A 26,051-nucleotide genomic window follows, 5' to 3' on the forward strand; every position below is an offset into this window, starting at 1 on the left:
ACTGCAACATCTTTTTAATGTAAGTCACCCTGTACTAATTCCTACATTCAGTCTGTGACAGAGCTGAAGTACATCACCAACCCTCCAGCTGCCCTGTTTCCTCTTCACCCATTATTTGGCCATCTGTCTCACTTGTACCCTTCCAGCTATTCTATAGAACAACCCACCCTTTTTCTTTCCCTCCAATCTGCTTTCCCTTTTGCTTAATTTTACACTGTCCTTCATTATTTCTAGCTAATCTATACACAGAACTTAGGCTTACCATTTATTGACCTTATGAAACTTCTCTGATTGTTTCTTTTCTCTTAGAGATCTCAGATGTTGGCTCTGCCTGCTCCATTCGGGCTAACTCCGCTCCCCTACCCTCAGTACTCAAATTTATTCTAAACAAGCCAATCCCCTTAATCTCAATTAACCAATCACCATCCAGCTATCTCTTCACTCCTACCAACAAACCATCCCATCCACTACAATCCAACCCATTAATTACAATTACTCCTCGGGTGCTCTGCTTAATACCATTGCTTAAATTCCACTAGCATATATACTTAGCTAGACACTCAGACCTGTCAGAATTCATAACTCACTTCAAACTACAAAATAAACTACATACCCCCTTTCTTAACTACTCTACAAAATATTACATAGAACAAAAAGTAAACCTTACACTGCACAATTATCCCCACTCTTACTCCTGTAGCTCAGCTCACCTCCTACCACATTGAGCTCAAAGTTATATCACAATCCCATTGCCCTCATTTCATAAACCCTCTCTAGCAAAGTCAACCATGCTTATTATATCCCAACAATCTTTAATAATTGTGCACACATTGATCTAGCCACATTTAAATTACTTCCTCAACCATCTTATATACATATATTCCTTCCATATGACAAACTTATACATAAACACCTAAAAGTTATATTCCTCACAACATCCCAACTTATTCTTAGTGGTGACATACACCCAACCCCAACCCTGTAAGCAACCCTAATATTTCCACCACCCAACAAAATATACTAAACCATCCCAGGAAAGGAACTGACTTGTTTATAACAAATCTAAACATAAGAAGCATCCTGATTAAAATACAAGAACTATATGCTACTCTTACATTATACTCTCCAGATATAGTTCCTATCACTGAGACCTGGCTTAAACCAGAAATCAGTGACAACAAAATAGTTCCCCAGGGTAAAACATATACAGGGAAGATAAAAACAAAAAAAGAGGTGAAGGCATTGCTTTGCTACTCAAAAATAACCTTACACTTGAAATCATTGACCAAAACCCTCCAACTGTCAATAATGCAGAAATACTGTTCACCAGAATAAAAAAAATCAACTCAAAGAAAAACTTCAATATAATTAGATCCTATATTCCCCCCTGTAATAATATCAACACACTAGAATCCATCCTACAACGGACAACCAAAAACACACCCCAGGAAATTATCATACTGGGTGACTTCAATATCAATTGGTCCTCCCATAACTCATAGCACTCTACTGACCATATTAAACTCCACTGCTTCACACAAATAATCCCAACCACAACTAGGATAGACAAAGCATCAAAAAAGGAATCCATCCTCAACTCAATCCTTACTAACTGACCTGTACTATCATACCACTCTGGTACCCTCTCAGGCTCTCTACATGATCACCTCCCAACATTTATTCTATGATATCACGTAACTCCAATAAAAACTGCCTCTTTCAAAAAAATTCGATATACAAAGAACTTCAAATTTCAAGACTTCATATCCAACCTCAAACTCTAATTAGAATCCACTGAAATTCCTGCCCCTGGACAGTGCAGTAAAATATTTCAACACTACCTTCCTTAATATCCTTAATAACATGGCCCCTACTAGAAGAGCAATAATGAAGTCCAACTATGGCCCTTGACTTACAAAAGAAACAAGATCACTTGTAAAATAAAGAGATAAAGCCTGGGAAACGTAGGTCCATAGTAAAACTGCAGCAAATCAACAGAAATAAACTAAGAAATAAACCTGAAAACCAAATCAGACTTGACAAAAAAAACCACACACACACTAACACACTATACTGATATATAAGCCAAGTACAAAATGAACCCACAAAAATTCTGGTCTGTATTAAGAAACTTCTGCAACCAGAAAAAAATAGCACACCCTCCCCATCCACCAATAACTCCACTGATAATACTGCCACCCAGTTTAAAAAATACTTCACTGAATCCATAATTATCCTCGCTAATAATAACTGCCCAACACCACCATCAAAGCTGTCTTCCTCAACTCATAAAAACAACCACTATCCCCTACCAGCAGTCCCAAAAGGTACTATATATAAACATTTTAATAAACATTTACTAATCAATTGCTCCACCTCTGAACATATCCATGCTCTCTGCAAAATATCACACACAATACCATGACACAAAGGTGGACACTTAACTGAACTATCAACTTATCAGCCAATTATTATCCTATCACCCTTACCAAACATTATTGAAAAGTGCATATACAGACACAGATCCTAAACATCTCTTATCCAACAAGCTTTTGGGAAATACCCAGCACAGATTTCTCCCTAATCACAGCACTACCACAGCCCTATTAGCTTCACAAACACTAGTAATCAACACCGGAACAAAGGCAATCTTTTATTTTCTATCTTTCTAGATCTCTCCAAAGTTTTCAATACTGTCTCCCATAATAAACTCTTAACTGTACTATCTGAACTTAATCTAAGCTTCTCCACTCTTGCATGGTTCCAGGACTACTTATCAGATTGCAGATAAGCTGTAAAATGGCAAAGCAACCTATCTCCTCTCCTACCCGTTATGTTAGGTGTTCTGCAAGGGGTCTATCCTTGGTCCTCTTCTGTTCAACTTATTCACGAACAACCTTCATACTGCCACCCAACATGCTACATTGGTCCAATATGCAGTAGATTCAGCCTTAACCTGTTCAACAGCTTCAAACAGCTTCAAAAAATAACTCAACAATCCTTTACTACAGTAGAAACATGGCTATCAGATGCACAACTCGTACTCAACTCAAGCAAAACTAAGCTAAGCATCCCACAAAAGCCACAGATCCTATCCCCTTATTCAAAATAATTTCAAGCAACAAAACCCTATTACACCAGTCTCCCAAACCAACTTCTAAGTGTTATAATAGATCAAAATATGAAGTTTGACCTACATATTGCCTAAACAATAAAAAAGTTCACAAAAGAATTGGAACTCTACAGAGACACAAAACATACCTCTCCAAAAATACTAAAACCATTAATGCCAGAATTCACCTAGTCTCCACACTTATCTATGTCACCCCCATAGTCATAAATCTCAAAAATCTGACTTAGCTAAAATAAACACCAGTTACAACAAAATAGCAAGATCTGCAATAGGTTCAGCCTTTAGGTCTCATCACTACCAGGCCCTTAAACAACTACCTTGGTAGAACTACTCAACCTGCTGACCCTCAACCAACTACTATGGCCCATCAAATGTTTTATCAACCTGAAAAAAAGCTCTACAATGCCCATTAAAAAAAATAATGAAGTAAACGCTTACTACAATCCAGTAATAAATCACTAATGGACGTTACCAGAAGTAAAAATACCTCAGTTGACTCCCTATACTCAGACTACATTGCAAAAAACTGGAATGCCATACCCCTTAACATAAGAACTACAGTCAACAAATCCAGCTTCAATCTTCTCAAATCCCATTTAGATAGCTCATGGAAATGCACCTGTTCTGACCCAGGCTAAACTACTTACACAATATATACAGACTTTCTTGCAACACATGTCCTACACAGAATGGAATACCTAGAATGTTATTTACATAAGGTTAACACTAACACTAGTGTCTAATAATAGTGTCTTTTTCACTATAGTATATACACTATCTCACTACATTTCACTACCCATAAAATCAAACCCTATATTAGTATACATCAACCTTATAATTTAATAAATGAAACATTTCTCATGTTGACTTACCTCACTTGAAAACTAAGCTATGCTACTCAAGATCAACACATACAGGTCTGACTCGGCTTCTGTTTCTTCTATTTTTATTACTTCCTATCTCATACTGTTCTTATTCTTTCTTATCTCAAAGTGTCATCCCTGCCACTTGTGTATTGGACTGTATCTCAGTCCACTGTATAATATGCTATATATTACTATACATAACTACCACTAATTGTAAACACTGCAAACTATGCATGACAACAATTTTATAATTCATTAAGACTAGCTTTCTATTGTACATCTACTGCAAGCCATTCTTCCTATTTTGTTTTATAATTTTGTACTGTTAATAATGAAGCTTTTCTCCCTGGACCTCCACTGAAAATGGGCAGCCTGCCCTATCGGACTTTCCCACTAAACAAATGTAAAATAAATAAAAATAAATAAAGCAGCCCCTGCTAATTATGACATAGATAGCACCCTCTAAGCTCAAACCCAGTGGTGTGAGACTTGGGAACACAGGTTGATGGCAATCTACACTTCTATCACCATGTGTCCATAGTAGAAAGGAAAACAGTCTACATTGCGCATCTCAAAAATAAGGGCATTGTATCCAAGACTAAGGAGGTTATAACTTCGCTGTACTCGACCCTTATCAGACCACTAATTGAGTACAATGCTCCCTTCTGTATGTATCTCACCAGACCTCTGCAGCAACTGGAGAGACAACAGAGATTTCTAACCAAAATAATCTAGGACCTCAAAAATGTTACTTACTTGAAAAGACTGAAAGCCCTGTCACTGTACTCTGTATCATACAAGTTGCTGACAGGCGACCTATGCCTAGCCTAGAGAGCAGTCTCTGACTCTGCCTTAATGGAAATGTTGCATATCCGCAAATCAAATGGGACAAGAGTTACTTGTTCCAGGGATCTCAACCTAGCCTGTGACATTAACAAAACATGTTGGACAGACAGCTATATCTCTCAGAGATTGCCACTCTTCTGGAATAAGTTCCCACTTCATGTGAAGCAGAGCTCCTCAATGACCCTATTTAAGCGGAAGCTTGGCAACTGGATGGGTGAAAGTAAATTCACCCCAGGGTGGCACCTATATCCCTCATTGACAGAGGCAGTCAGTGCTGATCATAAAATCGCTTTGCTAACAATGACCACCTAACTATGGTCAATTAGGGTACACAGGTTTTCTACATGGCTAGGCTTGTAAAGGTCCTACGACCACTAACTTAGTAACCTCTTATGAACCAATGATTAGTCAACTTCAGTTATGTCAAAAAGAAAAGCATGTGTACCTCTTATAAAGGACTTAAAAAAAAAAAACAATATTAAAACACAAATTTTCTTTCCAGCAAAAATAAAAATTTATATTACAGAAGGCAGAGGACTTTTAACACTTTGGAAGATGCTTTGGAATTTATACATTGGAATAAAATTCTGGAAAAAAAAAACAAGATAAAATTAACTGATGTTTATCTACATCTCTCAAAAGAAATGCAACAAGGAATGGATGGTCAGTCAAAGATAAAAACAGTAAAAAAACTGAAAGGTACATAAAAATTAATTCATTCACTTTGAAATATTTGTTCTGTAACATAAAGAGGTATATGAATAGTAAGGATCATAGGTTGGTACTAGGCTATCGGCCCTAGGGCCTATACAAGCCTAGCCACAACAATTCCCTGGCTATTTCTTCCCACAGTATTTACTTCCCTGGACCCCTGTCTAGCAGAATGACTGACGTGATCCCCAGGGGGAATTTCCTATTTCCCATCCAATCATCAGGGTTCCTTTTGAAGAGGTGCTCTGCTTGACATGTAAGGGCAGTCTATTCCAGAGTCTGGGGAGTCTCTGGGTCAGGAACCTATCCCTCCATCATGTTTTGTTCATTGTGATGACAAGGTTTAGATCCCTGGAGCGTGTGGCTCTGAGGGATTGGGATTTCTTTAAGTGTAGCATGTCCAACAGCTCTGGTTTTGACATGGCCTTGTATGTTAAGCAGAGATCGCCTCTGAGTAGATGATATGCGACAGAGCATAGGAGTTTTTTTTAGACGGTCAGCATAGGGCATCTGCTTTAGGCCTGTGATTCTTTTAGTGAGGTATTTCTGTGGCCGTTCCAGTTATTGCAGATGTCTTGAGGGGTACATACCAAATGGGGCGTTGCATTCTATAATGGGTCTAATGAGGGATGAGTACAGTGGGACAATGACCTCCTTTTTTCTGGATGAAAAGCCCTTAGTGATGAGGTGTGCCACATAGATGGATTTCCTGACTGTTGTGGCAATGTGATTACCGAAGGTGAGACCACTGTCCACCTGTGTCCCTACGTCTCTTATCACACTTTTGCCATTTAGTGTACTGCCACCTAAGCGGTAATTCATGGGTAACATGTTTTTTTCCCAAAGGAGATAATGAGAAGTTATGTACCTACCATAACGTTCCATGTTAGTTGTCTTCTCTCGCCTTCTTTCTTGCTTGATGGGTTCGGAGCCGATCCTCGGCTCCGACTCGGCACTTTGCTAAGCTCGAGAGTCACTTTTACCAGCTCGAGGCAGCCCCATATCCCATGATGCAAGGCGGTAAGTACCCAGATCACGTTTGGTACCTATAGGTAATAACACCTAGCACAAAAAACTTCCCAGAAGGAAAGAAAGGGAAAAAACCTAAAGGATGGGCTATAAGGAATACCAGACAACTAGCTGGTCTTAAGAAGCAATCTTCCATATAGGGAGAAAAAAGGTCTGTCCAGGCCAGGGGGCAGGAGGGAGGGTCGCAAGAAAGAAGGCGAGAGAAGACAACTAACATGGAACGTTATGGTAGGTACATAACTTCTCAATGTTAAGTTGTCAATCTCGCCTTCATTCTTGCTTGATGGGACCGCGACCCTAGCACCTCTATCCTGGGAGGCTCAATGGAACAGACTCTTGAGAACTGTAGAGCCAAAACTGGCTCTAAACCTGGAGGCCAAATCCAATTTGTAATGAGAAACAAAGGTATGAGGAGTGGCCCAAGTGGCTGCTGCACAAATAGTGTCTAATGGAAGTCTAGCCTGAAAAGCTGTGGAAGTGGCTAAGCTTCTGGTTGAATGCGCTTTTGGTTTTGAGCACAGCTGTTTTCCCCTGAGCTGAAAGATTTCGGAGATGGTGGAATAAAGCCATCTAGATAAGGTCACTTTGGAGACAGGAAGGCCTTTCTTATTTTCAGCATAAGAAAGAAAGAGCTGATCGGATTTCCTGAATTGTTTTGTTCTGTCCAAATAATATCTGAGTTGGCGGTGAACATCAAGATAATGTAATTTTTGTTCCGATCTGTTTGAGTAATTAGGGAAAAATACAGGGAGGTCAATAGATTGGTTCAAATTATTTTTCGAGGCCACCTTAGGCAAAAAGGTTGGATTAGTTCTCAAGGATACCCTGTCTTTGTGGAAGACCAAATAAGGGGAACGAACAGAGAGAGCATGAAGTTTTGACACTCTCCTTGCCGAGGTAATAGCAACAAGGAAGAGTGTTTTCCATGAAAGAAACTTCAGGGAACATGAAACAGCTGGCTCAAAGGGAGGAAGAATTAAGGATGTCAGCACTAGATTTAGGTCCCATTGAGGAGGAGGACTCCTGACTGGAGGTTTAAGGAGAAAAATTCCTTTTAAAAAGGCTATACAAAGCCTGTGGGACATAATGTTGTGATCTGCAAACCCGACATGAAAGTTCGAGATAGCAGCCAACTGAACTTTGACTGTGGAAGATGAAGAGCCCGAGTGAAAGATTTCCGCTAAGAAATCCAAAACTGCATGAATAGGGGCAGTAAAGGGATCTATATTTTTAGCTTTTGCCCAACAAGAGAAGCGTTTCCACTTGCTGGTATAAATCCTTCTGGTAGAGGATTTAAGGGAAGCCACTATGATATCCCTAACAGGATTAGAGATCATAGGAAGCCTGGCTAAGGAAGGAAGTGGAGCAACCAAGCTGTGAGGTTGAGAAAAGGAATAGACCGATGCAGCTGACCCGATTGGTGAATCAGAAGGTCTGGCACTGGGTCCAGATGCCACGGCTGCACCAATAGGTGATGATGGAGGAACGGAAACCAAATTTGTCGAGGCCAATAGGAGCAATGAGAATCATTTTGGCTCTCAAAGCGGTGGCTTTCTGGAGTACTTGTGGAATCAACGGAAAGGGAGGAAAGGCATAAGAAGTCCCTGGGGCCAATCCTGGGTTAGAGCGTCTCTGGGGGATGGCCTGGCAGTGGGAAGAGAGAAAGAAGTCTGGGCATTTGCTGTTTTGGGGAGTAGCAAAGATCGCAACATGGGCGGCCCCATTTTAGAAAAATCTCCTCCACTATAGATTGTTTGAGAGACCACTCGTGAGGCATGAGAATAGCTCTGCTCAATCTGTCCACTAGAATGTTGGTTTTCCCAGGGATATGCGTTGCTACCAGAAACCGATGAGAGGAGATCACCCATTGCCAAAGTCTGAGAGCTTCTCGACACAAGGGGTAGGACTTGGTTCCGCCCTGTTTGTTGATATACCATACTACAGACATGTTGTCTGTGTGAACTGCAATTGTTCCCAAGGGAAGAAAGTCGTTGAGGGCTTGCAACGTTAAAAGCACTGCTCTCATCTCTAGGACATTTATGTGCAGGTGGTATTCGAACGGTTGCCACGTCCCATGAACCATCCTGCCCTGATAATGACCCCCACCCGATCAGGAGGCGTCCGTAGTGACTATGGCTACGGGCCGGGATACAAAGGTCTGCCTTGATGAATCTGGGAAGAAGAAATCCACCATGATAGATGATTCTTGCAAATTTGTGTCACCAAGATTTGGTGACGATGGAAGTTGTTGGTAAGACCACTGGGTGAACAACATCCATTGAAGAAGAAGCATGTAGAAGCGGGCCAAGGGAAGAAGGGTAATGGCCGCAGCCATGAGGCCCAACACCTTCAGAACCATTCTGGCTTGCACCTTTGCTGGCAAGGATGATCCGTACGTGACTTTGGATATCTGAGATTCTTTGGTCTGTGAGGGTTGCTGACATCCGAACAGTGTTTAAGTTTGCGCCTATGAAAGTAATAGACTGGCAGGGCAATAAGGAGGATTTTTAGTTGATCGAAATTCTAATTGAGTGCAGAGATTTAGGGTGTAATCCCTGGCTTGGAGAAGTTGATGCCTGGTGGTGGCTGAAAGGAGCCAGTCGTCGAGATACGGAAACACCTGGAATCCTTGACGTCTCAGGTGAGCCGTGACCACTGTCATACATTTGGTGAACACTCTGGGGGCTGTAGTGAGACCAAAGGGCAGGGCTCTGAATTGAAAATGACTGGACCCCAGCCGAAAGCGGAGAAACCTTCTGGAGCGTCTGTGAATTTTTATGTGATAGTACGCGTCCTGAAGGTCTATTGAGCACATCCAGTTGTCCTTGTCTAGGAAGGGCAAAATTGATTGAAGAGTGACCATTCGAAATCTTGTCTTTCTCACAGACTTGTTGAGTCTGCTGAGATATTGGTCTCCAGTCTCCCGTCTTTTTGGGAACCAAAAGAATCTTGAGTAGATTCCGGGCTCTGAATGGTCTGCTGTAACTGGCTGAATGGCCCTTTTTTGTAGAAGCTTTGACACTTCTAACTTTGCAATTTCCCTTAGACCGGGTGGCACATCTGGAAGGGAATTTTTGTGAGTGAAAGGACTTTCCTCGAAAGGAATCTTGTAACCCTCGGATATGATCGACTGTACCCATCTGTCTTGAGAGAGGGAACGCCAAGCTTCTGGGTACAGCGATATTCTTCCCCCGACTGCCTCCAAGGATGGACAGCCGGGCAACATCTCAGGGATGCTGGAAGGGCTTGTCAGAGAGGCTCTCTGCTTCCCTGGTTTTGTGGACCCCCTCTGCCTCTAGAGCGCGCTCTGTTATTATTACCCCTCTGCCTCTAGGGGTAAACTGACCACGTGCATCTGGCGTGACTCCTGGGATTTACGGAACCACATTTTTCCGCCCTTCTGGCCTTTGGGGTAAGGTCTAGAGGGGGTAGAAAACGGACCCCTACGGCAGAAAGAGTCTTGCCGTCCTGCTCACACCTGGTCAATGTATCCTTCACTTGAGGGCCAAACAATGCTGACCCATCAAAGGGAGAATTCGTGAAGGACGCCTTAAAGGGATCTGCAAAATTACAGAGCCGCATCCAGGATTGGACGCCTAAGAGCCACTCCTGTACCCATGCTCTACTGGGCTCCATCTGCTGCATACGAGATCAGTCGCATGGAGGAGTTAGCTATAGAATTAAGGATTCCTAGCTGAGAAGCAATCTTTTCTTGAGCCCCTGCAGCCATAGGATCCTGTACTACTTCACCTAGTTCTTTAAGGATGTCCCTTTGGAGTCTGGTGAAGTGACATAAATAGTTCAGCGAACGCATGGCAAAGGTCGCTGAGGAGAACATCTGCTTACCATACCTATCCATGGTCCTAGAATCCTTATTTTAAAAAAGGAAAATGATCTTCCAATTGAGCCCTGGTAGGCGGAATCAAAGTAAAGTCATTGAGTCTGTCCTGGTGTAGTAGTTGTTGTTGCTGTTGCTGCACTACCTCTCTGGTTGGTAGGCTGCCACTGACGGCCTCTGTAGGAGCCCCTTGCTTGCCCTCTACCTCTGGGACGCCTGTTCCTGCCTCTCTGGGCTCTGTCCGAGTCTGGAAAGGACCAATTCTTAGTAGGCCAGTTTCTGCCGAATCTCGGTGGTTGTACTTGCAGAAAATCCTTAACTGTTTGCACAGATTTTGCCTTTTCTTCAAACTTCTTTAAGGCCTCCTGAGCAGAGGAGCCAAATAATTTTTGTTTTTCCATTGGAGCATCCAGGAGTTTAGCTTTAACATGGTCTGGCAAAGATTGTTCCTTCAGCCAGGCATGCCTACGAATAACTGCCCCAGTCATAGCTGACCTACATGAAGCCTCCAGTGCATCATAACCACACTTCAAGAAATGATTACTAACCTGCTGTGAGTTATGTACCAGATCCTGAAGGGATTTACGGTCAAGGGGTTCAGAAGAAGAAAGCTTCTTATTCAGTTCATCTAGCAAATACTCTTGGTACTGTATCATATGAAATTGACAATTTAATGCCCTCACGGAAAGAGTTGCAGAAGTATATACCTTCTTTCCCCATATCTCTAAAGCTCTAGACTCCCTTTCAGAAGGTAGAGGATTTTTGGCAGTGGCAGCTGCAACCCCTTTAGGGCCCTGAGAAATAGTATCTGGGTCTGCAGAATGGGCCTTATACAGATGGAAGTGAGAATCCGGGACCCTGTAGTATCTATCAGGTTTGGCAGGTGCTGGAGGGAGAGTATCAGGGGCTGTACTAACATCATTGTACACATCATCAATAACATTCAAAACAGGAGGTATAGCTAAGGGCCTATGTTGAGGCAAATGCAAAAAGGTCCTTAATCTCTTTCTAGAATCAGAGAATTCCTGACCCTGCCATTGAAAATGCTCTCTCATGGAGTGTAGTGTCTCACCAAAAGAAAACTCTTCAGGAGGGGAGGCCGAAGGGATAGATTCTTCAGCATCAGAATCCTCATAGGCCGAATAAGCCTCCTCCTGGTGATCTGACAACTCAGATCCATCCGTGGACTCATCTGAAGAGTGTTGGTCAGAGGGCTCAGTCCTGGGCCTTTTGTCTGGTGGTGGGTGGGAGCCCCTGTCCGGGTGAGGCCGAGAACCTCTAATTAAAGAAATAAGATCCTCTGCAAGGCTGAGGATCTGAGAACTAGAAGAAGGTCTCTGGGAGGTAGTCTTGGGAGGCAAAGCTTTAGAAAGTTTAGCAGCTTTAGCCCTGGAAAAAGCCTTAATGGACATGGAAGCAGAAGGTCTAGCTGCCCCACGTGCAGGAGTAGATTTGTCCAAAGGTATGGTGTCGGATATTTCCTGGACACTGGTTTCGGTAGGTAGCTCAGTAGCCGACTCAGCCGGGGCCTCCAGGGCCACGGTGGTCGGTTGAGTGGATTCGGTTAAAGGAAGCTCAGAGGACTCTGTTTCGGCCGAAACCGAGACACTCGCGGTAGGCCTTACCGTAGTTTCAGCCGAAACCGTGGGCCGCGAGTGTCGGTCCTTGTCCTTCCGTTTTTTCACCAAATGCGATGTCGGAGTCTCCGACGGCATTTTATATGCAAAATTAGCCCCAAAGAATTCCTCTGCAAACTCCGACCGACGTCTAAGTGTTCGTCGGTTGAAGGAAGCACAGGCTGAACAGGCCGAGACGTCGTGGTCTGGGCCTAAGCAAGGGAGGCAGTAAGAGTGGAAATCCTTATGAGGTATTTGTTTCCCACAAGTTAAACAATTATTTACTTTATCTGACATCGGCTGAGGCAATAAAGAGTCCTCAACGGGGTACTTAGCTTTTTCAAAGTCTTTGGTAGCTGAATCACAGGATCTGACCGACTGGCACTTGCGAACTGCTTCTGCTTCGGGCACCGCATGGCAAGAAAGACTGAGGAAAATGGCGTCGGCTGATGCTTTTATACCCCAGACGCTCTGACGTCGGGGAAAGTGCGACATCAGCCGAGGCCAGACCCAGACTTTGGAATCCGGCCGACCAAAGGGCTGCCTGAGGCAGGACAACCCATATGTTATGACTGCAGATGCATCCTTGAAGGACATCACAGGTTGATAGCAATCTACACTTCTATCACCATGTGTCCATAGTAGAAAGGCAAACGGTCTACATTGCGCATCTCAAAAATAAGGGCATTGTATCCAAGACTAAGGAGGTTATAACTTCGCTGTACTCGACCCTTATCAGACCACTAATTGAGTACAATGCTCCCTTCTGTATGTATCTCACCAGACCTCTGCAGCAACTGGAGAGACAACAGAGATTTCTAACTAAAATAATCTAGGACCTCAAAAATGTTACTTACTTGAAAAGACTGAAAGCCCTGTCACTGTACTCTGTATCATACAAGTTTTTGACAGGCGACCTGTGCCTAGCCTAGAGAGCAGTCTCTGACTCTGCCTTAATGGAAATGTTGCATATCCACAAATCAAATGGGACAAGAGTTACTTGTTCCAGGGATCTCAACCTAGCCTGTGACATTAACAAAACATGTTGGACAGACAGCTATATCTCTCAGAGATTGCCACTCTTCTGGAATAAGTTCCCACTTCATGTGAAGCAGAGCTCCTCAATGACCCTATTTAAGCGGAAGCTTGGCAACTGGGTGGGTGAATGTAAATTCACTCCAGGGTGGCACCTATGTCCCTCATTGACAGAGGCAGTCAGTGCTGATCATAAAATCGCTTTGCTAACAATGACCACCCAACTATGGTCAATTAGGGTACACAGGTTTTCTACATGGCTAGGCTTGTAAAGGTCCTAGGACCACTAACTTAGTAACCTCTTATGAACCAATGATTAGTCAACTTCAGTTATGTCAAAAAGAAAAGCATGTGTACCTCTTATAAAGGACTTAAAAAAAAAACAATATTAAAGCACAAATTTTCTTTCCAGCAAAAATAAAAATTTATATTACAGAAGGCAGAGGACTTTTAACACTTTGGAAGATGCTTTGGAATTTATACAGAGGAATAAAATTCTGGAAAAAAAAAAACAAGACAAAATTAACTGATGTTTATCTACATCTCTCAAAAGAAATGCAACAAGGAATGGATGGTCAGTCAAAGATAAAAACAGTAAAAAAACTGAAAGGTACATAAAAATTAATTCATTCACTTTGAAATATTTGTTCTGTAACATAAAGAGGTATATGAATAGTAAGGATCATAGGTTGGTACTAGGCTATCGGCCCTAGGGCCTATACAAGCCTAGCCACAACAATTCCCTGGCTATTTCTTCCCACAGTATTTGCTTCCCTGGACCCCTGTCTAGCAGAATGACTGACGTGATCCCCAGGGGGAATTTCCTATTTCCCATCCAATCATCAAGGTTCCTTTTGAAGAGGTGCTCTGCTTGACATGTAAGGGCAGTCTATTCCAGAGTCTGGGGAGTCTCTGGGTCAGGAACCTATCCCTCCATCATGTTTTGTTCATTGTGATGACAAGGTTTAGATCCCTGGAGCGTGTGGCTCTGAGAGATTGGGATTTCTTTAAGTGTGGCATGTCCAACAGCTCTGGTTTTGACATGGCCTTGTATGTTAAGCAGAGATCGCCTCTGAGTAGATGATATGCGACAGAGCATAGGAGTTTTTTTAGACGGTCAGCATAGGGCATCTGCTTTAGGCCTGTGATTCTTTTAGTGAGGTATTTCTGTGGCCGTTCCAGTTGTTGCAGATGTCTTGAGGGGTACATACCAAATGGGGCGTTGTATTCTATAATGGGTCTAATGAGGGATGAGTACAGTGGGACAATGACCTCCTTTTTTCAGGATGAAAAGCCCTTAGTGATGAGGTGTGCCACATAGATGGATTTCCTGACTGTTGTGGCAATGTGATTACCGAAGGTGAGACCACTGTCCACCTGTGTCCCTAAGTCTCTTATCACACTTTTGCCATTTAGTGTACTGCCACCTAAGCGGTAATTCATGGGTACATGTTTTTTTCCCAAAGGGGATAACTATACATTTCTTGGCATTGAGCTTGAGCCCATGGCTCTGGCACCAAGCATCTGTTTCTGTAAGGACCTTTTGTAGAATACCCACATCATTTGGGGATTCAATAATGGCTCCCAGTTTGCAGTCATCTGCGAACTTTATTAGCCAAAGTCGCTTAGTATTGGCCTGTAATTCAGATAAGTAGATGCCAAACAAGAGCAGTCCCAGGACTGAACCCTGAGGTACTCTACTTGTCACTTGTCTGGAGCTGGATTTGAAATCAGCTACTTTTTCAAGGTGGGTTCTGTCAGTAAGCCAGTTGGCAACCCATCGAGTGATGTAGGGATTAATGCCCAGCTTAGTAAGTTTATCTATGATTCCAGAGTAGGGGATGGTGTTGAAGGCCTTGGCGAGGTCCAGATAGGCTGTGTGGACCACCTTACCCTTATCCACAGCTCTAGAGACTGATTCAAAGAAGTCAATCAGGTTCAGAAGACAAGATCGACCCTTCACGAACCCAAACTGTGTGGGGTCCAGTATTTGAAGGTTGCCAATGTCTTTGTTTACAAGTTCCATGATCTTGTAGATCAGGCTCATCAGACTGATGGGGCAGTAGTTCCCGGGATCCAAGGTGAATCCCCCCTTGTGGAGTGTTAATACTGTAGCAGTGCGCCACTCAGTGGGCATGAATCCTGAGGTGAGGCTATGATTAAACATGACACTTAGGTGAAGTGCCAGTTCATTTTTTAGTTCATGTCGTACACAGCCTGGGATGTCGTCTGGTCCCATGGATGCTGTATTCTTAGCTTTGGAGAGTGCGTTTTTTTACCTGTGTGGCCGTTATTACCGGAATTTGGCAATCTTTTGGTATTGAAATGGGCCCTTTAGGGGGTGAGAGGGGATTAAATTTCGCACTGAATCGATCTGCCAGGATATTGGCAATATCCTTCGGATCAGTATATTTAATGCCATTCTGTTGGAGCTCAGAGCAGATCCGAGCATTGCCATTTAGATTCTTGACATAGTCATAGAATGCCTTGTGGTTGTCTTTGGAATTTTTGGCAATTTTATTTTCGTAACTAGCTTTGGAGGATTTTATGAGGGATCTCAGCTTCCTACTGAGGCTGGTAAGGGAGTTTTTTGCATACTGGGATTTTCCTCTTTCCTGCAACAGTTTCTTCCTTTTGTTGTAAAGTTTGTTTATGGCAAGGGACCACAAGATTGGCTTCCTTTTTTTGGAGTGGAGCGTCTTGGTTCTACTGGGGATGGCACGATTCATGCACGAGTGGATGTGCTCGTACAGTGCCTTAGTGTAGGATTCAGCAGTCAAACTTTCATGTTTCTGTCTGCATGAGTGTCATGAAGTTTGTCACTTCTGACTTGAGTAGCATGAAGTTGGTTTTGGAGAAGTTTTTTACAGAGGTTTCCCTACTGGAGGGTGGGGGTGAGATGTGGATGTCAAGGGTGATTAGCTTATGGTCAGACCTGACCAACGAGGGGTGACCACAGGTGTGGAGCATCGATTTCCCATGTTGGTAACGACCAGATCTAGGATACTGAAGCCCCTGGTGGGACTAAGGATTAGTTGATCCAGGGCGTTGGAATTTATGAATTCCAAGAATCGCTGGGCAAAGGTGTTGGTACACCAGTAGTTTTCCCAGTTAATGGCAGGGTAGTTGAAATCACCCAGTATTAGGGTGTTTGGTTCTATCTTAATATTTTCCAGTATGTTTAGAAAGGTGTAGTGAGAATCGTGGGGCATGGTGGGGGACTGTAGCAAGCTACAAACTGGATTGCAGTCTTACCTAGTGTTAGTTGCACGTGGAGAATTTAAGAACGCATTGTGTTGGGCAACTAGCCTGGTGTTGTGAATATCCAAGGTGAATATGGGCACTCCTCCACCTTTAGTGTTTCGGTCCTGGTTTGGTGGCCGAAAAGTGTGGTAAGAGTTGTAGCCTGGTATTGCAGGGGTGCTCTCTGGATCAGATAACAATACCACTTTTTACAACGTAAATCATTGTTATCCCTTATTTCAAATGGTCTTCTTTTAAGTTATACAAGTGAAGCTAATTCATTCCAAATAGAGCTTAATTAGTCATACTATACATCTTGCTAAATGTCAAATATCAATATGATGAAGCTTATGTAAAAAACATTTTAAGTTGTTATTATGGTTATGTGCTGTGCTACTGAACACAGTACCTGGAATATAAAATGATAGCAAAAAAAGTATGCCCAATTGCATTCTAATTCACCTAAGTGGCTGTATTAAATATACAAAAGAAAGTATTGGAATGTCATTAAACAATTGGCATATCACTGACACCTATACAAGCTGAATTCTTATCACACATTACTGGCATTCTTTCAACACAAGTTTTACTGCTAGGTCTCCTTTAAAGAATAATAGAATGCTTCACATAAAATAATACATTAAAACGTGAGAAAATATCTGCATATGAAATGTTGGAGTCATTGTTTTATCTCTAATTATGCTTTGTTACCATCTCATAATATTTGTGAGTTATTTACTGATTAATGTAACTTGTTAAGCCTTTATTTTAAAATGAAGGTTAAAAATGAAGAATCATGATGGTTGCGTGTTTATTTGTATATGCAGAGTTTCTGAAAATATATCTGTATTTGTGGAAGTATTTTAAAGGGTTTCATTTTTTTTCTTGATTAGATGGAGGCAAGATTGCGTTGGTTTGGACATTTGCTGAGGAGGGATGCTGGGTATATTGGGAAAAGGATGTGAAGGATGCAGCTGCCAAGTAAGAGGAAAAGAGGAAGGCCTAAGATAAGGTTTATGGATGTGGTGAGACAGGGCATGCAGGTGGTTGATGTGCCACAGCAAGATGCAGAGGACATAAAGAAATGGAAACAGATGATCCGCTGTGGCGATCCCTAACGGGAACAGCAGATAAGAAGAAGATAGCTTCAAATACCTAATATTTAAAGACAAAGTGTTTAAATTCACATGCAAATGCCGCAAGTATTTTTGTGCATGCAACTAGAACTAAAACTATTTTTGTGCCTTTAACATAAATTTAGCTTTAAAAGAAGCTATTTAGTGATGCAAGCACTTCTGTGAAGCTTTATAAGCTTTAAAAGATTATATAAGTGGTTATTCTTACCTTTTCCTTCTTCCTTAAAGTGAAAGCTGACCTTTCAACTCACCCTATGAATCAGGAGTGATGTATTAGAATGTCAAAATGGGAAATGCAGTGTGCTTTATGTATTAATACTGTTAATCAAAAGCATTCATATCTAGGAATTAAAACACACTATATTAAATCATAAAGAATATATATAATTCATATAATATATTAAGGCTAAGAAATTAGCTTTAAAACTAATACTAACTGGTTTGTAGTTTTGGTTGCTTGTTATATATTAACAGATTGATTGCTTGTTATATAACAACAGATGGACCACACTGCAGCTTGTAAAAAGACATTTCTGGAATGACACAAATGATTATATTTTCTGGTACTTGATTTAAAAACCACAGATAGATTATATTTGATAGAATTTATTTTAAAAATATTTTACGTTAGTTCAAATTCCCTCTGATGAAATGCATATATAAGCCAGCGGACTGATTACAAGAAATGAATGCATATAATAAAAAGAAAGAGCTAGAATAGCAATTTCCTGATATATAAGGGATGGCATATCTGTTCTTCTGAACAGCATAGTATTTATGGATCAAGTACGGAATTCATGTAAATAGTAAATGGTATAAGACAGATACAGTACAAGCAAGAATAGAAAGAAATAAGAACAAATAGGTGTGTACATAGTTACTACATTGTTATATAAATAATTTTATACATAGTAAATAAAATAATAATATCCAACTTCTTGATCTTTATGTTATATAAATAATTTTATACATAGTAAATAAAATAATAATATCCAACTTCTTGATCTTTATAATAACAAATATGAAATTAACATCTGATAACCTTCTTATTGTAGTCTGAGAAGCAAGAAGGGGTTATAGAGAAGATGGGAAAAGTGATACCTAATCTAGATTAAAGTGAAACGGGACCTAAGCATCTTCTCTTTTTCTTAATAGCAAATATTAGGACTTTCTTAAAATGATTCACATCAAGATAGGGACATGCATGCGCGAAGCAGAAGCTAAGTGCAGTTAGTCTAATGGGAAGTTGAGATGTACTTTGTTTGACTTTATCAACAAACTAAGAATATGTTATTCCATGGTAGAATGTTTTAAGGTTATATTATCAGATAACATTCTAATTGTTTTAAAAGTTTTGTCTATAGCTGAATGCTCTTTATTATTACCTCTGAAGTATAGAATAGTTCTTTACATAAAAATATTTTAGTAATATGTCTCTTATAAATGTCTGCTTTTAAATGTTTATCTATTAATATTAATGGATTAAATAATCCAGTACACAGGGGAAGCCTGCTTAAATACTTGAAGTTACATAAAGCTCAAATAGTATTTTTACAAAAAATGCATTTACTCAATAAGGATGTTAATAAATTATTATTAAATAATTATTTAATTCTGCCAGAGTCTAGTTTTAGATCTAAAAGAAAAGGCACTCATTCTATGGAAGAATTTCCAAGTTATGCTTAATGCAATGGATACTTATGTTTACAAAAATGGTATGTTAAAGCATTACTGTAACTGAATGGAATAGGAAAATATATACTTTGATAAACTCTTACTGGATTCCAGTGGTTGGAGCTAAAGATGCAAAATATTAGCAAGATACTACAGCCTATTATATGAAAGGTGATGCCATAATGGCTGGTGATTTTAACTGTAGCTTATCTGATAAGGACACCACTGTTAATAAGAAACCTAGAATCACATTATTAGCTAAACACTTATCAAATTTTATAAACTTTATGCACTTAAATGATAAATTCACTTCAATGCACCTATTATTCATATAGGTATGGAACTCGGACAAATATTGATAAGACTTTTGTTGCAGAGAATTTGATTTCAAATACAAGACAAGTTTCCATAATGTCATATGCATTATCATATCACAATGCTATTGTATTTAACATTATTTTGAAAATAATATCTTAATTTATCATAAAAAAGACTATCAGCATACATCATTAAAATAAAATGATTTAAGAAGTGGTATGTAAATGAGATCAAGAACTTTACAGAAATAAATACAAACGGTGAAGTAAATGATATTATCCTTTGGGACACACTAAAGGCTTACTTAAATGGTAGAATTACATGCTGGTATATAAGCAAAACAAAAGAATAGGATAAAGAATGAAAAACATTACACACTAAATAGATAAAATAAATTTAGACCTAAAACAAAACAACACTGTCAGTCAGCACTATAAAAAGATGAATACAAAATACACTGAAATTCTAAATCAAAGTATCAAGCTTGGAAAAATTAAAACTTCAAATGTATTCAGAGAACCCATCAAGCTTACATAAACTTAATATTAGATCTAAGAAAATGAATAGACTAAAATCACATTAAATAAATTACAATACAAATAAATAAAAAAGAAAGGAAAACAGATATTAAAGATATTCTTGAGTGCTTTAGAATATTTTTTAAAAATATAAATAAAAATTCAAATAGCTTAGTCAATGATGAAATTGTAAAAGCTTTTCTAAAGGAAAATATAAAGAATACAGTAAATGAACAATGAAATAAAACTGACAAACCGTTTACTTTAAAAGAAATAAAATATCAAATTAAAAAGTAAAAAAAATAACAAGGCTCCTGGTTTGGATGGTCTTACACCTAAAATATATAAAGTAATCGACAGATAATGCAATCTTTATACTAAAAAAGCTTTCAGGGAAATAAAAACTACTTTGGAGGTTCCACCATCGTGTAAACACATTCCCTCATCTCACCTATTCTAAAGCAAGACAAAAATCCTTCAAAGTGTTCTTCTTATAGACCCATTTCACTCCTAAATGTTGACTACAAGATGTTCATGTTTATTTTAGCAAATAGAATAAATCTAGTAATACCAAAATTAATTAACAAATATCAAACGGGCTTTATTTTGAAGAGACAGGTACAAGATACTATAACAATGATATATACACTAATAGACTATGCAAATGAAAATAAAAAAATAACTTTCTATCATTAGTCTTGACTTAGACAAAGCTTTTGATTCAATTGGTCTTATTTATTTAAAATATTTAAAGAGTATAACTTTTCAGCTGAGTTAATAGCATTCATTTCAAAGTTCTACACTAATTCTTGTGCTTATATCAAAATATGTTCTTTCCTTTCTAATTCCTTTAAACTACAAAAAGGTACTAAACAAGGTTGCCCACTATTTCTACTACTTTTTGCACTAGTAATACAACATTTTGTTAACTTTATTACGTCAAACAAAATATTTACATTATAAAAATAGAAGATGATTTGGAACTAAAGATTCAACTCTTTGTGGATGACATTCTGCTTACAATAGGAAATATCGAAAAATCACTAATACGTATAATCAGTTCTAGGAGGCAATTTGAAATTATTTTGAACTTTAAATTTAGTCATAATAAAACGAGTACATTAATCAATAAGAAATTAATAAAAAATACATATAAAAATGTTCTGATTTTAATTGGAATAACTCTCAAATTAAATATCTTGGTATCATCATTATGTATATTAGTAATGAAGTGATGCAAGTGAATTTTCAACAGGTTATTAATAAAATGATAAGTCCAGCCACAAGTTGGAATACATTTTTCTTTACTATGGAAGAACATTTAATGTTAAGATGGTAATTCTCCTTAAAATATTATTTGTTATGCATTCAAATTTATTCCCACCAAAAAAATAATGACAAAGCTTAGTAACATCCTAGTTAAGTTTCTTTGGGATCACAATAAACCAAGAGCGTATTTTAATTGGCACACAAAAGGTTGAGATAACAGTGGAACAGGATTCCCTGATATTCAATTGTATGCTATTGTAAAAATTACTGCATTGTTGACAAATTCATCACATGAATCAAAATGGAAACTAATATATCAATCAGGTAGTATTATCTAAAAATATACATATTACTAAGAGTTTTGTCTGGCTATTAAAAGTTTGTTTAAATGGAAACATTTCTTATAATCAAATTTCCTATAGAAATAATATTCTTTCTTCCTTCCGGAAGTTCATATGTTCTAATTATTGTATTAAAGACCTAATCTTTTCATTTTTTTCCAATAGCATATACAAATGAATGCTTAGAAACTCACAATTTCACTAGAATGGTAGATCTAAAAGAACAAAATAATTTACTGGCATCAATTTTTAAATGGAAACAAAATATATACTGCTAAAAACTTGACGTCCAGATACCATCACAATTCTAATAACTGGTTAATACTACAAATATGTAGAGATTTTGTAAACTCTAAGACAAAGAAGACATTTAACTTGGATAAGAAATCTTTCCCCCAAATACTGGAATTCCTAATTAATATTAATAACAAAACAATAGAAAACAAGTCTTACTTATGACAGATTTATAGACTTCTTATACTTAGACAATACTTTTTGGAATTATTTCACAAAAAATAATAACATAAATTTTACTGATTAATACAATTTATCTTCAAGTCCATAGAAAAAAAATACATCCTTTTTATACTGGGATGTTTTCACCTGGAAATTCTTGCACAGAGCATTTGTTATACCTGACAAGGTAACAATTATGTATAAATCAAGAAAATAAAATGCTAAATATGTGATTCTGGGATAACAACTGAATGGATTCATATGGTATATGAATGTGAGGCTATCTCCCCTTTTTGGAAAGAAATGAATAACTTTATTCAATTGTATACTGTGGTCGGATAGAGGTAATATTTCCAAGTCAATGATTTTATTTAATGCTCAGATCCCTGAAATAACTCCAGGGACTCAACTGCCTCTTCTTTGATCTACACTAGCAATAGCTAGGAAAATAACCTAGAATTGTAACAGTAAAACTACTCGCTCTTGTACTGAATTTCTTAGTATGGCAAAATTGTACACAGTAGTGAGATGCATATGATCAGGATGTGAACTTCTAATATTACTCATTCATTTATATCTTGGCTAAAACTTAAATATTTGCTTGAAAAATATTAACAGTCGTTAATTTATTACATTGACATATGACACCGTTGTGGACATATATAAACAGTTATTTGTTTTACTTTACTCTGTTTCTTTGTTATTAAAATTAAAAAAAAAAGTTTTTCCTAAAAAAAAAATAATAAAAAAAAAAAACATAAATAAATAAATAAAACCTAATTTGCCACCCTTATCAGTCATGTGATCCACTACTGCATTTAATTACACTGGTGCTAGTCTGCCATTCATCTTTGTTTTAAACCTGAGCAATTCTATCACTAGGTTCATTTCTTGGACCACTTATTTTACATTTTTTAATTAATGGTATGTATGGCATCTCCTCCTCCTCCCCTCCCTGCATACAAATGGCTTAGCTATATACATTAAACTGCAAAATATTTATGGCTTTAAGCAACTGGCACAACAGTGTCACATCTTCATTGTGAATAAAGACTACTCCATGCTGTTCGGATTTAAGGCCCAGTGTGAACATATATTGTGATCACTGCTGCTCCACTCCCTAAACATGGACTCTCATATTACCAAGGTAACTAAATATGCAAATGCCAAAACATGATTACTTTGCTAGTCTACAAAATTCCTCAGGCAAAAGATTAAGCTTGCAGTATAACCTGCAGCTGATATTACTAATCCTGTTCAATGGCCTACCTATATTTACATAGGCATTCCTTACTGCATACAACATGTTTAACATTCTCTTCTATTAGCACACACATGTTATGTACAGCAAGGCTGGATGGATTCCTCAGCATTTACATTGCAGTCACCTGCTAGCGTAAAAAGAATTACTGCTACAATTAAACTTTTAAAACCCACTCCACATATACATGCAATAAATCAACTTTTTAACCAAATAAAACAGGTTTAAGCAGCACTGCTCATTCTGCTTAAGACTTACAACTAAACTCATTTATGTCCATCTAATTCTTCTGAGCATGGATACTGCTGCTCACTCTTTTCTTCTTGCAAGGTATATTTCATTGCCCTACAACCATTCCAGAAAAATAATTCACTGTTGTCTTACATCCAGTCATGATTCCTAACCTAACCTTAATCAATCTAGATATTCCAGTATGAAACTCTTATCTGCCTTGAAACTAAGATGTCAGTACATTAACTGAAAATAGCTACAAGTGTCATTGGCAGCTGTCATACTCCAGTTCATCATCTCTCGAACTTCGTACTTGTTCTTCACAGCCTGTCAGCCTCAAATATCTTAGGATGGTCTTTTATAAACAGTGCCCAAAAAGTAGTTTCATATTCAAGTTTTGGTGTAGTGAAGTTATCAAACATATATTAAATCAAGAAGCAGCAATAAAAGGTATCCATTGAGGCATCCTGTTAACTTGTGGCATTCTTTTACTAGTCTATATGCTTCTTGAAACACTTAACTATATTAACATATCTGTAATCTACTACATTAATATATCTGTAACACTAAGAAGACTCAATTACTGTTTCAGATATATAATATTCATTAACTTTAGCTCCTGCACAGGGAATTTGTTTTGTCTTGTTCTTAATAATAATTATGTGGTCAGAAATGCTACAAGGCCCCGTAGTCTTTCAAGTTTAACATCTGCATACAGAAAGTAGAAACATCACAGGAAGTGATAAAGGTCCACTAAATATAAACAATATAGTTATGACCCAAAGACTGAACCCTGCAAAACACCCTGTTGTTATACCACAAGAGTCCTTGTGTAGTTGCCCGTTTGCTAATCCACTGTGGTTCCAGCTCGTAAGATGAGCAGAAAGTACAGTTGTGAACACTTACCATAAATGTAGATGGTTGAGTGTATTCACTGTTGCAGTCATTACATTTGGGTAATCTGCTGGCAGGTTGCCCTCAGTCGGCCTGAATTCCAAAGTCTTGGGTCCTGCGTTGGTTGTTGTCCCCTCTTCCATGACGTCAGGTCGTCAGGGGTATAAAACAAGCAGCCAACGCCATTTTCTTTAGTTTTTCTTGCCCCAGATGTCAGGTGCCCCAAAAAGGTAGTGAAAAAAAAATTGTATATATATATATATATATATATATACACACACATACATATATATATATATAATATATATATATATATATATATATAATATATATATATATATATATATATATATATATATACATATATATATATATATATATATATATACATACACACACACACACACATCAATATAAACTTTACCTTCATCTACAAGCAAATACACCACATAGGTTGTAGAAGATAGAGAAGGAAAGATAAACTTCAGAATGAAAGGGGGGATAGTGGGTGGGTAACCTGGACTGCAACAGTGAATACACTCGAACATCTACATTTATGGCAAGTGTACACAACTGTACTATGTTCTTCGTGTTTCACTGTTGCAGTCTTCACACTTGGGTAGAATCCCAAAGCTATGGTTGGGAGGCTGGAGCTAAACAGCATTAGGTGCGGCTATAGCCCTGCAGAACTGCAGTGGCAAAGCCTGCCCTGGACTTAAAGTAGAGAGGCAAATGATAATGCTTTGTAAAGGTGTGAACAGAACTCCAAGTAGCAGCCTCTAGAATGTCTTTGGTTGGTACTCCTCTGAGAAAGGCTGCTGAAGTAGCTGCAGCTCTGGTGGAATGAGACCTAATGCCCTTGGGCACAGGTTTACCATGGTGTAAATAGTAGAAACGAATGCAGTGGCTTATCCACTTTGAAATAGTCTGCTTTGAAATAGCCCTTCCTTCTGATTCTGCAGCATATGTCACTAGTAATTGCTCAGTTTTTCTTAGAGCTTTAGTCCTGCTCAAGTAGAATCTTAGCTGTCTGTATACGTCCAAGGAATGCAGAATTCTCCCCCCCTTGTTCTGCGGATTTGGATAAAAGGTTGGCAGATGAATAGTTTGGTTAAGAGCCACACTGGAAACCACCTAAGGCATAAAAGTTGGATTTGTCCTCGGAGACACCCTGTCTGGGTAAAATATGATAAAAGGCTCCACAGCCATGAGGGCCTGTAGCTTTGAGACTCTTCTTGCTGAAGTAAGAGCTGTTTTCCATGATAAGAACTTTATATCAGCAGTAGCAGCTGGTTCAAATGGAGGCAGGGTGAGCTTTTCCAACACATAGTTGAGGTCCCATGCACGTGCTGGTGATCTTCTAGGAGGCCTTAAATTTTTGGCTCCTCTTAGATACCGCTTTAGTAAAGGATGAGAAAAGATTGGTGGCTCTGTATTGTAATGAGCTGAAATGGCAGAGGCATGGATTTTAATTGATGAGAAAGATAGGCCTTTGTCAAGCATCTCAGTCAAGTATTGTAATATCTGAGGAATATTTGGTTCTGCTGTATCAGTTCCTTGTGCTCGATTCCAAGCACAGAATCTCTTCCATTTATCAGCATAAGATTTTCTAGTACTAGGCCTTCTGGCTTCCAAA

At 38.8% G+C, this 26,051-nt stretch overlaps 1 long non-coding RNA gene across 2 annotated transcripts in view; it reads right to left on the reverse strand.

Moving 5' to 3' along the window:
• The window catches only part of LOC122816982, a 315,952-nt gene that overhangs the window by 235,033 nt on the left and 54,868 nt on the right, over positions 1–26,051 (reverse strand). The window contains exon 2 of one of the 2 annotated variants that reach the window (XR_006367129.1): positions 17,662–17,705. The exons of the other annotated variant lie outside the window; for it this stretch is intronic. This is a non-coding gene — a long non-coding RNA (uncharacterized LOC122816982). The remainder of the gene's footprint in view (positions 1–17,661; positions 17,706–26,051) is intronic. 2 annotated transcript variants of the gene reach the window in all.

The sequence above is a fragment of the Protopterus annectens genome, chromosome 12.part0 (genome assembly GCF_019279795.1).
Source record: "Protopterus annectens isolate FY-2018-M chromosome 12.part0, PAN1.0, whole genome shotgun sequence".
In the NCBI taxonomy this organism is placed as follows: domain Eukaryota; kingdom Metazoa; phylum Chordata; order Ceratodontiformes; family Protopteridae; genus Protopterus; species Protopterus annectens.